Source organism: Rattus norvegicus, chromosome 8 (assembly GCF_021556685.1).
Source record: "Rattus norvegicus strain SHRSP/BbbUtx chromosome 8, alternate assembly SHRSP_T2T, whole genome shotgun sequence".
NCBI classification, from domain to species: Eukaryota; Metazoa; Chordata; class Mammalia; order Rodentia; family Muridae; genus Rattus; species Rattus norvegicus.
Window position 1 is genome coordinate 108,719,277 of NC_141541.1, and position 17,266 is coordinate 108,736,542.

Here is a 17,266-nt window from a genome sequence, read left to right on the forward strand (position 1 = left end):
GATTTGCGTTCAGTCCTCTGCCCAAGGGGTGGATGTCATCAAGGTACATGTGCGTAATCCAGACATGAGAAGACAGAGACATTTACATCCCTAGGCTTTTTAGCTGGACAACCAACCCTAATCAGCGAGTTCCAGGTCCTTGTGAGAGACCCTATCTTTAAAAGGGGCTCATAGGGGCTGAGAAATGGCTCATCGGTGAAGTGAAACTGGACCCAGGGCCAGTTTCCAGCACCCACTTGGAGACATACAACTGCCCATTAACTTCAGCTCCAGGAAATCTGATGCCCTCTTCTGGTACCATGCACACACATGGTGTGCACACATACATGCAGGCAAATACTCTTACACATAAAATAAAAATAAGTAAATAACAGCTCCTAAATAATGACACTCAAGGTTGACCTTTGACCTCCACAGAACACACATACATGAACCCACAGACCACACAGAAACATGCACATTCACCTGACACACACTAAATACATAAATACATAAACCCACAATTATACTGGGTCCTTCAGCAGCCCCCACACAGAAATAAATGGAACACCTACACAGAAAATAAGATTATAAAATAATTACATATTAATATAACAGAATCTAACCAATACTTACAGAACCTTCGACCCAACAACAAAATAACAAAATACATAATTTTTGAGTGTTCATGGAATATATACCAAGAGAGAGACAATATCCTGAGCTTTTCTCTCTCTCTCTCTCTCTCTCTCTCTCTCTCTCTCTCCCCCTTCCTCCCTCCCTCCCTCCGTCCCTTTCTCCCTCCCTCCCTCCCTCCCTCTCTCTCCAAACTTTAAACATTAAACATCATTTGTTTTTCCTGACAAAGATAGAAACGTTTTGGGAGTTGCGGACCCGCTGCTGGTTCCGGAAGTCTGGCTCCAGAGCAGTTTTGCCACATCCGGTCCACCCGCAGCGGCCTCATGGACCCATCACCCTCCGCCTGCGAGGGTTCCTTCACTCGGACCCAGACCCCATGGTGACTGGGACATCTATACTTGGGATAATTGCTGCGGACATGCTGGGCTCCTACGGCTCCCTGTCTGGTTTCCACAATATCTCTCATATTAGCAAACCAACACCTGCACTATGGGTGCTTCGGGAGACCGCACCGTCGTCCGGTATTTGAATCAAGTTCTCAGCCAGATGGTGATTGATGAGAAGCTGTTGGGAGATGGACACAACTATAGCCCTAGAGGTATCCATTCATGGTTGACAAGGGCCATAAATATACTCACCGCTCCAAAATGAACCCCCTGTGGAACACCATGGACACTGGAGGCTACGCTTATGGAGAAAGCTTCCTTGGTTATGGCAACATGCTTGCTGTAGCTTATGAAGCTCCCTCACTGGCCGCTGTTTATGGTGCATACTTGGCTCAGCCTCTGCTTGGAGAAGTTCTAGAGAAACAGCCAGTGTTGAGTCGGACTGAAGCCCGAGAGCTTGTAGAACGCTGATCCGAGTGCTGCACTACCAAGGTGCCCGTTCATGTAGCCGGTTTCAAATCATCACTGTAACTGAGGGTGGAGATAGAAGGACCGCCGTGGGTAGAGACCAGCTCGGATATTGTCCACAGGATCGGTGGCTTTGAATGAAATCCAGATGAGGTGTCCGGCGTTGGAGCTGTGCCCTTCTAAACGTGACCATCACTGGCTCAAAGGCAGATGTTTTTAAAATAAATCAGTCCTTTGAAGTGGAAAAAAAATTTAAAAGTCAGGCTAGTGAGATGACTCAGTGGATAACGGTGATTGCCGCTAAGGATGATAATCTGATGAATCCTCACCCAGCACCCACGTGGTGGAAGTGAACATCAAACACTCCCAACGTGTCCACTAGGTTCCAAATGCATACCATGGCAGGAGTTCACATGTGTTCACGCATGGGCGTGCATGCGCGCGCGCGCGCGCGGACACACACACACACACACACACACACACACACACACACACACACACACACGGAAAAAGGAATTCGCTAAAGAATACCTTCTACAGCCACAGTGAAATCTCTAAAATTCAATATCGGAACATAACAGAAATAAATCTTCAGGCAACATAATTCAAAATAATGCATGAATCAAAGGTGAAGTATTGAAAGAAAGCCCAAGCTAAATTCGGTTTAAAAAAATGAGATTATTCCATATCCTAATTGATAGGCTAGCCAGTGCTTAGAGGAAATTTTATTACACAAATTCATTCAGAAAAAATGATTAAACAGTAATGTAAGCTCCAAGCTCAACGAACCCAGAAACGATGATGAAAACAAACCCAAAGGAGGAACAGAAAGAGGAGACGTTAAAGATAATAACAAAAATCGATAAATTTGAAGAGGGAAAAAATCAGTGAAATATAGCTGGTTCTTCGAAAAGGCCAATGAAATTGACGAATCTTTAATACGCTAACAGAAAGAAGCATTCACAGCTTACCAGCATCTCCAATTAAACAGGCAATGTTGTCAGGGACCGTGAAGACATCAAGGAACAACTCCACACACGCACTTGATACTTGGCAAAATGTCCCACTTTCACAAGACGTGCAAACAGATGTAGCTCACCCAATGGAAAGTGAGTCGCTTGTGTAGCATTATACATGCTTACTATCTTGAATTTATAATTTTAACACTACTCCCCCCCCCCAAAAAAAATCCCAGCTGTAGGCACTTCACCGAAGAATCCTACTACTGTTTAAAGAGGAATGAATAGCACTTACACACGATCAGTCACTTGTAGGGAGGGAATAGGGCATTTCCCAGTTCCTTCTAGGAAGCCATACCCAGGCAGACACAACACAGAGAGCGGGCTGGGAAGTTTAGACTTTAGTCCACATTGTGAAGAATTCAAAATCCTTAAGCTAATATTGGGTAATAACATGCAGAGCCAAGTTTCCATTAAAACTTTAATTTAATCCATTAGAAGTTTAAGTCAAAATCAGCTGTGACCCGGTTTCGATGTTAACTCTGCCTCCTCTCTGCTATAGACAGCCCTGGCCAAGACAGGATCAAGCAAGACCAAAACCTCTCATCTATTCCCAGGTGGAGTCACAGGTCTGGTGAGGGCCCTGTCCCAGTGAAGCCACTGCTGTTCTTGGACACACAAAGTATGGATGCCCCTAAGTGTGTGCACGCAGCACACAGGCATTTTCTAGGGCTGTTTATAAACGTTTATGGGTGTGGTTTTAGAAGGTTAGAACCAAGTTGGACAAGCTATTGGAAAAAATACCAGGCTGAAATATGGTGTTTCCCTAATCCTTACCCAGTGTTTCTTGACCCAACTAATTGATGTCACACACTAAATCTGACCTGTTGTTTTCAAAGTGTTCTTTGTCAACTGGTGAGGCAGGGTTTTCCTTTTTCCCTGGGACAGCTGAGAGACTGGGACGATTGTGTGTGTGTGTGTGTGTGTGTGTGTGTGTGTGTGTGTGTGTGTGTGTGTGTGTGTGTGCTTTGAAAGCCTAAGGGATCTTGGAGTGCATGAAGCAGGACACAGACGCCTGCTTACATTAGCAGTGCCTTTCTCACAGGAAAGACATCTGTTCATACACTCGACTCCAACAACAATACTTGCAAGACATCCAAAACTGAAACATAAAAATTCTAAAATCAGTTTGGAAGGTTGAAAAGTAATGGAAATACCTTTAATGTGTATTGACTTGTGAACCAGTTTTCACTTAAAAATGGATTTATTTGTGCTCACATAATAATTATGTATGTTTTTTCCTTCTCTTGGCTTTTTACTTCCTGGTTGATGCAGCTGATGGGTGAATAAATACATACACATTGCTAGGCAGTATGGTGGGCATCTGGCTGTTTGCCCGCCCAGCTTCTGCCCCTCAGTCTTACCCATGACCTTGAGAGGACAGAAGCCCATCAACCCACCAGAATCTGCCAGCCATTGGCTTCTAATTCAACCTGGCCCAATTCCCATCCTCAGCACGTTTTCTGGGGCTACTAGGATGACTTCTGTGTCCGTGGGATATAAATCTGAAGGAAAGCCTTCTCCAAATAAGGACAGCACAGAGGAAGATGGAGTAGAAACATGGGGGGAGCTGGGTTTTGCTGTCATATGCCCCTGAGCACACCATGCCAGCAGCTCACCACCCACAGATTTCCAGGTATGTGAAGTAGCACGTGGCTGGTTCATCTTATGCTATTGCTTGTAGCTAACTGGGGTTTGGGAAGCATTTATAAAGCCCGCAACTTAGTAGCCAGTGCTCACCTGGCCTGGTTCTCGCCTCCCTCTAGTCTTGCTCTAATAGACTGTGTTCCAGCTTCTTCTGTTGCTGCGATAGAACACCTTGACTGAAGCCACTTAGAGAGGAAATGGTTTATTTGGCTTACAGTTCTAGTTTTCAGTCCGTCACTGAAAGAAATCAAGACAGGAACTCAAGGCAGGAACTTGAAGGCAGGTGTCCTGATGATGGTCATAGTCACTATGACCAAAAGCAACAGGGGTGGCAGGGTGTTTGGCTTACACTTCCATATCACAGTCCACCGGAGAGAAAAGTCAGGGCAGGAACTGGAAGCAGGAGCTGATGCAGAGGCCGTGGAGGATGCTGCTTCTCGGCTTGCTCTTCCTGGTATTGCTTAGACTTTTTATAGAATCCAGGACCACCAGCCCAGGACTGGGGCCATTCGCAATGTGCCCCTCCCCACCCCACTCCCATCAACCACTAATTAAGAAAATGCCTTACAGTGACCTTCTCTCACTTGAGGTATCCTCCTCTCAGATGACTTTAGCTAAGTGTAGGGTTGACATAAAATTAGCCAGCACGGTGTGCTTGCTTGCCATTCCACACAGGATGGCTCCCAACTAAGGAACTCACATCACAGACAGTGGAATGCAACAGAAACCATAGAGAATGTTGCTTCCTAGTTGACTTCTGAAGTACATTATACTGAGCTAGGTACTGCCCACAGTGGGCTGAGCCCTTTTATGTTAATTAACAATCTAGGCAATCACCACAGACACACCCACAGACTAAGACGATGGAGGCAATTGTCAGCCGAGGCTCTCCTCTCAGATAATCAGGCTGCCAAGTTGACTAAACTGACTAAAATAGGCCATTTTCAAAATACTCAAGTGAGAGACACTGAGAGAATATATATGCAGACTACGGAGACAACTCAGTCAACGAAGTGCTTGTTGCACAGTACAAAGGACTAAGTTTGACCCCCATGTTTTAAAAATGGCTGGGTACAGCAGGACAGCATGCACTTGTAATTCCAGCATTGAAAAGGTCAGAACAGTGGGATCCCTGGGGCTCACTGGCCAGCAAGCCTGGCCTATTTGGAAAATTCTTGACAAAATGAGAGACACCACCTCAAAAATGCAAGGTAGACAGCGTATGAGGAATGACAGCCTATGCTGATCTCCAGTCTCCACATATCTGAGAGCTGGCTCGATAAAACCAGCCTTGGCTTTTGCTAAAGGTTTTCCTGAAACTCACAGTCAGGTGCCTCGTTAAGCACAAACCATTTCACGGGACATCAAATCAAACAAGGTGCCCTGAAAAGACGATGGCTCAAGATGATCAAAGCCACCTAGGAAGAATGCAGGAAAATCTGAACATTGCCAAAGCACAAAAATGTCTAATATCACCTCCTAGTTGATGTGAGTGACTGTTGTTTTTTAACTATCACTTTAGTTAATCATCCCTCCTGGATAAATGTAATAAGATCCAATATAGAATTACCCTGCATCTTGACAGCATCCCATCTAAAGCAGAGCTCTCTTAAACCCTTCCAAAACTCTCTTACCATAAGCCCTCCCCAGTACTCTCTTACTACCAACGCCCTGTGGAACATGCTATCCTGGGGGAGGGCAACCTAATGTTTTCAGTTACAAGGGTGTTCCTACTTGTCTTGGCTGAAGGTTGCTGACATTCTGAATTCTGAAGAAGACAGGGCATGGTGTATACTATCAACAGAAAGGTTAAAATAATCCATGCAGTCAGGCAAGGACTGTCTGTAAACCCATTTCCAAGGGATCTGATACCCTCACACAGACATACATGCAGGCGACACACCAGTGCATATAAAATAAAAATGAATAATTGTAAGATAATCAAGAAAGTAGAACAGCTAAGGAAGAAGTAACCCAGACTTAAGAAAGCCTTGTGGTTGGGCTCATAAACACAACTGCAGTCTACACACAGGGTCCCTTCAGAACCAGCCAGAAATGAGGTCCAACAGATGGCAGGTGGACGTTGACAGTGGGTCATCCCCCTCAGTGTCTTTGACGGTGTGATGCCCAACTCCTTTCCCCTGAACTCAATGGTAACTCTATAGAAGGAGAAAGGAAAGTCACAAATACTATCCGAAAGTATTCATTTCTCATCAGAGTAAGAGTTCAATAGAGAAATTAGGTTCTCTACTGGAAACATGAAGATACTTCATTTACAGATGCTTGGGGCTCTATAAGGAAGTCAATGTCCCACGTCTGCTGTCACCTGCGCTGCAGGTGCTTGAGTCTTATCTAGTTACTTCTCTTCTGCTATTATAAAACACCATGACCAAGGCAACTTATAAAAGAAAACATTTAATTTGGCTTACAGTTCTGAAGGTCAGAGTCTATGGTGACAGACAAAGGGCACGAAGACAGAAAGAGATGAGAGCTTACATCTTGATCCTCAAGTAGGAGACAGAGAAAAAGAGAAACCTCAAAGCACCCCACTGACACAGCTCCTCCCTCCTAATCCTTCCCAAATAGGTCCACCAACTGGAGCCCAAGTATTCAAGCATATGAGCCTATGGGTCCATTCTCATTCAAACCACAAGGCTGCTGACTAAGATGTTGCCCTGTCCAGCTCCCTCGCTTTCCTACATCCTAAGTATTAGAACCCAGTGTTGCTCATCATTGACCCAAGTGCCTAACACAGAGTAGCTTTTACAACGTCCTAAATCATCCACTAACCAGCTACCTATCCTAAGGCAAATGTATTTAATTGCTTTGAGATTCCATTTTCTCTTGTTAAAATTCAGGAATCTACTGGCAGCGGGAAAGCGATTCCCTCACAAATTATAACAAAGATTAGTATATTGGTGCTATAATAAGCATGAGTTGTATAATAGTTTAAGAATTTTTTTTAATTTTACAGCTGTATTCTAATCAGAACTAGGTTAACTACATTTGACTACTCTTTTAATCCGAGAGATTCAGAGCGGTCCTTAGGGAAGCTAATTAATGACTAGATAAGCAAATGTGTAATTAGTGTATCGACTGCTTATGTGGAATTAAGTCTCTCCAAAGTGCTGGAAGGTTCTTGAAACAATTTATCTGAAGTAGACCAACTGTTCCCAGATGTAGTTCACCATCACCATCATACATGGGACTTTTTAATCAGAGAGATCCCAGGACTGCTTGCCATAGAGAGAGATTCTGATTCCCCAGGTTCTGGTTGATTCTGGAACTTGCATGCTGGAACCACTTCCTGGACATGCCGGTGGTCAGCCGGATGTGAGAATCAATGCTTCAGAAGAAAACTAAGTAAAAAGTAGAAACACCTACACTGTGTATGTTATCAAGGACTCCCAATGAGTTTCTATCATTTATATTAGATTAGAACATAATCTTTCTTTTGAAAATTAATGTACTGGTAAAGGGCTTGATGTCGTGGAGTTGCTTTAAAACTGGACAACTGATAAATGGGGTGGGTACTGTGTTCCATGAGACATGATTAACCTCGGTTAGTTTTATTTCTATACGACTGCTATCAGCATCTACATTGTCATCTTTTTCCAGACATGGAAACTTTCCACCACTAGAAAAACTTTAAATCCTGAGGCGTATGAAGCCTCCACTTCTCTCCTCTCCATGCTAGCTAGTTTTATGTCAACTCGACACAAGCTAAAGAGTCATCCGGGAAGAGACATCTTAATCAAGAAAACACCTTTGTAAGGCTGGCCTGTAGGCCTGCCTATGGTATATTTTCTTAATTAGTGGTCAGTGGGGGAGGGCCCAGCCCTTGTGAGTGGTGCCATCCCTGGGCTGGTGGTCCTGCGTTCTATAAGGAAGCAGACTGAGCAATCTGCAGAGAGCTAGTATCCAGCATTCCCCATGGCTTCTCTATCAGCCTCTGCATCCAGGTTCCTGCCTTGGGTTCCTGCCGTGACTTCTATGGATAGCGGACTACAAGCCATAAGACGAAAGAACCCTTTCCTTTCCAGGTCGCTTTTGGTCATGGTGTTTATAGACATGGAGCATCTATGATCTCATCCCCAGTAACAACCCTTACTAGAACTTGGTTCTTTGCCTTCCCAGGACTCTCTGTGTGTTGTTTGAACGTATGTTAACCCATTCCACCTATGTGCCAACCTTATACCAGATTCTGTAATAAAGTCAGCTTAGAAAGCATGACCAGAAATGTTTCATGGAGAAACCACTGCTAATTCCACAGGCCTTCTTCCTGCCTCCCTCTCACAAGAAACAGAAAGCTCCAACTTTTATGCCAATCCTCCTGCCTGCGAGTCACCCCCACATCTCCTTCCCGGCCACAGTGCTGGTTTTCTTCCCACTCTGAAAAGCACTGAAGGCTCTGAAAACAGCCAGGCTGAGTTCAAATCCCAGCTACAGCACTTTGTGGTTGGAATTTCACTAATCGCCCTGAGCCTCTGTTTCCCCATCTGGGCTGTAATGTTAACAGCAGCATCAATCAGCCCCTCAGAAGGTTAACTTTTGTTCCAGGATCTTCTCATTAACATATGTCCTCTCACCTTAAATTTCTGTGAGTTTTTGCCATATTTACCAACACTCTGCCTATAACCTTACACACATGCATGCTCACACCACAATGTGTTAATAGCTCTAAGAAGGAGACTTTTAAAAATATATGAAAAGCAAAAGAATAATAACATCCATTTATTTTTTTCTCTATGCCCCTCCCCAAGCAAAGCTTTCTTTGTGCTGGAAGTGGGGCTAGGCACATAATCGTGTGGGCAGACCTATGTCCCAGCATGCATCTGGCCTACTGTATCTTCAATTCAAGGTTCTCTACACTCTTAATACTAAGGCTCCCAAACCAGTTTGGATCATTTTATCTACAGATACATCGCAGGGTGTGTGGATTTCAAAGATATATTTACAAATGCATCTACCCACATACAGAGAGATAGAAGGTCTCCAAATAGTTGGGCATTACCTAGATTTCTCATTTATAATTCAAAAATATCTGGCTCCCTGTTCTATGGGCAGAGAAACAGTCTTCTGTGTACATTTCCTATCATGAATGTGCACACACATGCACACACGTGTGTGTGTGCAAACATGCAACACACACATTTATATAAATCTCTTTGGACCCTAGCATATACATAGTTTTTAAAGTTTGTTAGAAGAATCCGGCCGGTAATAATTCACTGCACTTCATGTATAGCAAACAGATGAGCGCTGGCCTCTATGATGAATTGCCAGGGTAACCCAGGGACATCTTGTTTGCATTTCAATGCACCAAGTGTCAGGTCCTTATTTCATTACTCGCCAGTACATTAGTGGACGAGCTTTAATTTCTTTTTCCCCGCTTTAGCAAAGCCCCATAGAGACTGCTCGCTCCTGCCGCTTGCTTGGGGAGCAAGGTTGCATTATTTTTAAATGCTACAGTGTCTGGGTCTCACTTGAAATGTTGCTGAGTTAACAAAATAAATGATAGCATAGTAACAGCAGTTCCGTCTGGATTATTTTTTTTTTCAAAACACAAATTTTTTCCTGCTTTTATTGAGCTTATTCTACAAAAGGGGGTCTATTAGGTATACCGAGGTGCTGTCTTCATATTTTAAACTGGCCACAAATCTGTTTTGAGTGCTCTGGTTTTCTTTTGTCCGGATTTATGTTGCTCCTTTAGAAAACAATCCATGAGGGTACAAGAAAGTCTTCTTTGAGCGCTGGTTTTGAATTGCCTAATCAAATCTGCAAGACTGTAATCCTCTGGGGGCTGCTGGAACCCAGACCTCCCAGGAAGAAGGCAGCAGATTGGATGTTGACGCCATATTCGCTGAAAGCAGAGCCGGTCCCCTCTCAAAGTCTCCAAAAGCTTGAAGGAAGCGTTCCTCCTCATACCTACCTATGCACGTAATCAAAGTGGGACGCTCCTTTTGACGATAAGTTTCACACTGTAGTGGACGTCATAATCGCTGAGGGAGCTTGACGTGAGTATAGACTGTTAGCCCCATGCCTGGAGTTTCTAATCCAGTAGATCTTAAATGAGGTCTCAAAATCTGTCCTTGTGAGAAGGTTCTAAGTCAGACGGATGGCACTGACGAGGGGAAGCAGACTGAGAACCACTCCAGAGTGAACCTGAGCCCAGCTCAGTATCTTACCTTCCTAGTGGCCTTGGGAAGTTACCTCACCTCTCTGAACTTTAGATTGTCCAATAAAATGGAGCCAACAATGGCAGTCTCTCCTGGAGTAATTGTCAGAACAAAAATTAGTATATATAGTCTCCTGGCACAAAGCCAGACACTTGCAAGACAAAAAAAAAAAATCTTCAGCTTCTCCCTCTTCTCATAGACGCCTAACAATTCAGAGAATGCCTGTGTGGCTCTTTTCTCAACCTGTCTGCATAGCCATTCAACTATGTTCTGAGGTGGCATGAGGAAGGGGTATGGGGGCACTCACCACTTCAGGGAGATCCATCTCTGTGGTCAGTTCTCATTGGGAGAAAAATGTTACATTGAATTAGAACATACCCCCCCCAAGTTGCCCACTTTTCCCCTTCAGAGTCACAAAGGATACATTTTCTTTTCATTTTAAAACCTTCTTCAGGGGCTGGGGATTTAGCTCAGTGGTAGAGCGCTTACCTAGGAAGCGCAAGGCCCTGGGTTCGGTCCCCAGCTCCGAAAAAAAAAGAACCAAAAAAAAAAAAAAAAAAAACCTTCTTCAACACGTCCCACAGACTTACCAACCCAATGAATGGGCTTTGAAAATAAAAGCTTAAGCAACTCTGTACACCTGGTGTGCTTATGAGTGAGTTAAAGAAGAATTCACTTGTGTATCTATTCTCTCACTAACCCGGCAGTGTAAGGAAATCTCTGATGACAAGAGAGACAGATGCTACATTGCTGGGCTAAATTGGATAGCCCACAGAGTGGAAGGGTCAGATCTGTGCTTACTCATGCTGGTAAGGGCCTGAAGAAAATGTTGACTATGGTAAAGCTGGAGCTAAGAAGACCATCACAGGATTATAGTAGGAGACAATGAGCAGGAGGTGTGAAGGGGGCAGAAAGAACAGGAATTTGTTATCGATTGCATTTGAAGGTTGTGCAAAGAAAAGTGCCAGGAATGATGCCCAAGACCTCCACAGCTGAGCTCGCAGGACTAACATGCATTTGGGAAAGGAAACAGTTGAAGTCGATCTGGCTTTCTAGGAAAAGATGAGTCTTTTGTAAGTACCGTTAGTTACAAGGAATTTCCAAATTCTATAGCCAGTTGAATGCATAGGTCTGCACTTTCAGGGAAAAGAGTTGACTTGTAGGTATAGAGCAAGTGGGAGAAATATGAGAATGGACAAAAATCTCAGGACTTAAGGTACAATAAGTAGACAAGGTAAAATGTAAAGCAACAGAGCATCTGAGGGTAAATGAGACAAAAGAATCCACCAGAGACGGTCAGGACATGGAGGAGACACAGGAAACAATGCCAATACAGGAAGCAAAAGAGAAAGTCGAGAAATTTACCCAGTGGTGCCCAGAGCCTCAGAATCAGGGGCAGTGGAGCCCAGAGCTACAGAAACATGGGCAGTGGTACCCAGTGCTGCAGAAACATGGGCAGTGATATAGAATGAGCACTTCCAGAAAGAGTCCCATTGTGGTCTCTAAGAAGGAAAGTGGTGAGAAACATGCAGTTTGTGCTTGAGTGAGGGAGAAGAGAAAACAAAGGTAACAAAATATCCTTTCCTCAAACTGTTGCACAAAAAGAAGACGTTTTTAAACTTTTTAAAACAAGTATGTTTTTCTGTGTGGTAGTAGCCAATATTCCTGGCCAACATTTCCTTATGTAACTCCAACCCCATGACCGTCAGACATCAATCGGCCATGGTAAAATCATGAATAATGAGGAGATGCTTTAACAGCAATGGGAAATAGAGCCTCGGCCTGGTGCCCAGCTTACACTGTTTCTTGGGGAAATAAGACAATGTTGAAGCTACTGGGCCTGCAGAACGCCTAAGAACACTGGGGCCTTTGGAAGGGAGTAAAAAGGTGGCTCGTACACTAGGAAGTGGACTCCTGCTCCAAATTTACAAGCCATGTCACAAAGGAAGGGCCTGGGAGCAGCCTCTACCCCAGACGCTCTGCTACAAACCTCACACGTATTCTCCTGGCCCGTAGCCTCTATCATCCACCAGATATCTTTTCTTTGGACCCAGGCTCTGTTTCCACCACTCCTCACTAGGGGCATTCCATACTCCATTCATTACTTCACCTCCACATCACTCCTTCTCCTATAGCCTTCAAGTGCAGCGACCAAACCCCCAAACGAAGGATGGACTTTCTGGCCTGCTATCACCACGGAACCTCCACCAGCAAAACCAGGCACAGCCAAATCCCCAACAACTATCCTCTACAGCTCAGCACAAGACCCTCCCTGGGCAGGGAGGAGCCTTAAGCATTCTTTATTCAATCGAAAAACACTTACTGGTCTTCTAATTTTCTATACAGATTTTTTTCCATATTTACCCAAGACAGAAGCGATGTTCATTGTTCTAGAATCTCTGGAATTCCCAAGTTATGAGAAAAGGTTCCAACCAGACCAGTGGAGCAGGCTTCCCTCCAACAACGGGATATGTATTGTTACTCTCCTCCGTGGCTACATTGTTGACAGAGGTCCTAATAAACAGTAGAGGAATGCGAGCCCAGCTCCTCTATTCCCATAGCCCACACCCTCTGCTATAATTCCTTTCTCATATTGATGGTACAAGGAAGAAAATGCCCTACTCCAGAGATCTCTACTTAGCAAGCATGGGTCTTGTCTGCAGCAAGCTTTTTGGAACGCAGTCATCAGGGGACCACACTGACTCTCTTATGGCAGGAACTGTGTGGGACAGCACAGGCTGACTGTAACATGGGTGAGAATGAGTGCCTCCTGCACTGTGCACAAGCCCAGCTACCTCAGCCTCAACCCTGCCCACCCCTCAGGATTTGCTTTTACTGGCCTAAAACAATACCGTGCAAGGCTGCATAAATTACCTTTTTCTATTAGTGTATTTCTGCCCCCCCCCCCACTGTAGGAAGATTTGGGTTTTGTGTTTATATTGAAAATGGCTGTTTCCGTGATGCGTGCCTGGAGCAAGTGATCCGAAGCAAAGGTGATGGGGAGTAGCTTCATTCTAGAGACCTGGGACTGTAGACCTGGAAAGGAGAGAAAGTCTACATACGCACTATAGAATTGAGCCTTGCCAGGGGCCATTTCTCCTGAGGAAATAAATGAGGGTTCTCACAATGCTTTCCCCACCACCACTATGATCAAGGGGGAGATGTGTTTTTCTGCCAGCTTCCAACCCCGTTGGTTGAGGGTTGTTTGTGTCTGAGTTCAAAGCAGGCTCCCACTGACATCTCATGCCATGTTGTCACAGAAGCCCTGGAGTAACAGAAGGAGGTCAAAGGCTGCACAAAACCATTAACCACACAGACAAGGCTGGAATGAGAACTGACCCAGAATATGAAGTGTGGAGTGATTCTCTCCCTTTCTTTTATCATACTTTTTAATATGCTGAGGGTTTTTTTTTAAATAAACATGAGCAGCATTACAAAGATTTAGCAGTCATCGCTCTTTGTTTTAAATAAATGTCTGCACCGTTAAGTCCTTTCCCCAGTGCCTAATGTCTACATTGTAACAGGCCTACAGGGCAAAACTTGCTTTAAGCTGGAAGATATGGGCAGGCCCCTTGCAGATGGCAAAAACTTCTGCAGACTTGCCCACAAATATTCTCTCTCTCTCTCTCTCTCTCTCTCTCTCTCTCTCTCTCTCTCCCTCTCTCTCTCTCTCTCTCTCTCTCTCTCTCTCTCACACACACACACACACACACACACAGAGAGAGAGAGAGAGAGAGGGAGAGAGAGAGAGAGAGAGAGAGAGAGAGAGAGACTCACCTGGGGTTGTGAAAGGGGGATTCCTATGACTTATGTAAATGTGTCAATGATTCCTAAGTTTGAATCTCCAGCCCAGACCTTTATCTAAAGCCCCAAATACTGTATCTACTATTGTTTGCCTGACATCTTCAACATGTGCCTCAAAGGGATCTCAAAATTAGTAAGTTCAATGCTAATCTGAATTGCTGCTGCTGATGGTGGTGGTGGTGATGATGATGATTATGATGATGATGATGATGATGATGGTGATGATGATGATGACGACGACGACGACGGTGGTGGTGGTGGTGATGATGATGGTGGTGGTGATGATGATGATGGTGGTGATTCACTAAAGTTTCCCTTCTGAATATCTCATTGCTAGAAACTAATTTATGAACCTCCAAATTTTTACATATTGAAGTGCTCACCCTCAGTACCTCAAAACATGGCCTTGTATAGAAATTAGACTTTAAAGGCATCCCTAAGTTAAAGAGGAGACTTTTGCATAGGCCTAATCCAATATGACTATGGTCATATGAGAAGAAATTCTCACCTGAGCCATAGGGAAGAAAGAAATCTGGGTGTGGTTCTACATGCCTTCAATCCCATCACTAAGGAGGCAGAGGCAGGCAGATCTCTGAGTGTAAGGCCAGCCTGGTCTACAGAGGGAATTCCAGGACTGCCAGGGCTACACAGAGAAACTTTGTCTCAAAAAAAACCAAACAAGAAGAAAGAAAGAAGGAAGAAAGGATAGATGGAAGGAAGTAAAGAAGGAAGGAAGGAAGGAAGGAAACAGATACTGGCCATCTGTAAGGTAAGGAGAGGCCCTGGGACAGACTCGTCCATTACATGACAGCAGTCTTCCCAACACCTTCACCTACTTCACAGAACTGTAAGAAACATGTTATTCTATACCCAAAAGATGCCCCAACATATAAAAAAGACACGTGCTCCACTATGTTCATCGCAGCCTTATTTATAATAGCTAGAAGCTGGAAAGAACCCAGATGCCCTTCAACAGAGGAATGGATACAGAAAATGTGGTACATCTACACAATGGAATATTACTCAGCTATCAAAAACAATGACTTCATGAAATTCGTGGGCAAATGGTTGGAACTGGAAAATATCATCCTGAGTGAGCTAACCCAATCACAGAAAGACATACATGGTATGCACTCATTGATAAGTGGCTATTAGCCCAAATGCTTGAATTACCCTAGATGCCTAGAACAAATGAAACTCAAGACGGATGATCAAAATGTGAATGCTTCACTCCTTCTTTAAAAGGGGAACAAGAATACCCTTGGCAGGGAAGAGAGAGGCAAAGATTAAAACAGAGACTGAAGGAACACCCATTCAGAGCCTGCCCCACATGTGGCCCATACATATACAGCCACCCAATTAGACAAGATGGATGAAGCAAAGAAGTGCAGACCGACAGGAGCCGGATGTAGATCGCTCCTGAGAGACACAGCCAGAATACAGCAAATACAGAGGCGAATGCCAGCAGCAAACCACTGAACTGAGAATAGGACCCCCGTTGAAGGAATCAGAGAAAGAACTGGAAGAGCTTGAAGGGGCTCGAGACCCCAAAAGTACAACAATGCCAAGCAACCAGAGCTTCCAGGGACTAAGCCACTACCTAAAGACTATACATGGACTGACCCTGGACTCTGACCTCATAGGTAGCAATGAATATCCTAGTAAGAGCACCAGTGGAAGGGGAAGCCCTGGGTCCTGCTAAGACTGAATCCCCAGTGAACTATATTGTTTGGGGGAGGGCGGCAATGGGGAGAGGGTTGGGAGGGGAACACACATAAGGAAGGGGAGGGGGGGATGTTTGCCCGGAAACCGGGAAAGGGAATAACACTCGAAATGTATATAAGAAATACTCAAGTTAATAAAAAAAAAAAAAGAAATACTCAAGTTAATAAAAAAAAAAAAAAAAGAAACATGTTATTCAAGACCCCATGTTACGATTCTTAATACTTGCCTTTGTCTTCGAGTTTGACCTCCATGGGAGACTTTAGATCCGGGACTTTCACGTGCTGAGCGAACAGCGTTGACTCTCCTTGTCTGTCCCTGCTATCCCCTACAGCCTTCTCGGTTACCATGTCCAGTCCTTCAGTTCTTACCCCCAAGATACTTGCCAGGAATCCTGGAGATTCCCAGCTCAGACTACTCATAGAGAGTAGCATTTCACTCTCTGAGAGGAGCAACTTGATTTGATGAGAAAGTCCAGTTCCCTGCACCCTGCAATACGGTACACAGCTGCCTGCCCCTCTTTACCTCTGCAGCACTGTCTTTGATAGCCCCCTTCTTTGTTGAACATTCCAGAAAACCACTTATCCCCCAAATAAGCCACTACACTTCCCACTTCCGTGTTTGCTCATGCTGACACCATTCTCCGGAGGGCTGGGCCTATACTTCCACTCATAGCTACTGCAACTTGTTCTTCGAGACCCGTACAGACGGCCGCTTCCTCCAGCGTCCACTTCACACCCGCGCACTCTTACTAGACCTTGGCACCCCTCCTCTCCTTGTATTGCTTCCGCTCCCTCCACTTGCCTGCCACTCTCTATCGGCTTGCTTCTCCACCTTCGCCATTAGACCATGCACTCTTCTCTTGATCTCTCTACCAACTACATCTACCAGAATCGCTCTCACCCAGCAGGAGTCAAATAAGCATCTTTGGAATTGAGCTAGTCTGCTTCCCGGAACCAATGCAGCCTGGTCCCAGATGCCAGCCCGCAGGAGGGTGAATTGTTCCTTCTCCACGGCAAGGGATCTGTTTGCCATGCTTTCTGAACTGAGTCACCGGGCAGAAGCTCTAAACGAATACACAGGTAGAGGAGCCTAGATGACTTTTTTAAAGTTTTTTTCAACGAAAGGGAAAGTGTGAAATGCCCCACTGGGGCCATGAAGCAATCTCTCCTAGTCCAGACTGGTGCCCAAAGCCAGCTGCTTGGGCCGGGAGATAACAGGGCCCCACACTGAGCTGCCACCAACAGATTCAGAAAAGTAACAAATTGAAACATTCAGGAGGACGATTCCTCATTTCCAGCAGTATCATCTATACCCTGTGGCATAAAGCACCTCCCGCCTTATTAATGTCTTTTACATTTTTAAGTTCTAAGTCCGAGGTGAAGGGGGTGGGAGGAGCGTCTGTACTAGAGCCCCTTAGGAA

The 17,266-nt window shown here is 44.8% G+C and overlaps 1 pseudogene; it reads left to right on the forward strand.

Annotated features, from left to right (window-relative positions):
* The first annotated feature begins 880 nt into the window (after nucleotides 1-880).
* On the forward strand, nucleotides 881-1,697 carry Psmb4-ps1 (proteasome 20S subunit beta 4, pseudogene 1; annotated as a pseudogene).
* The last annotated feature ends 15,569 nt before the right edge of the window (nucleotides 1,698-17,266 follow it).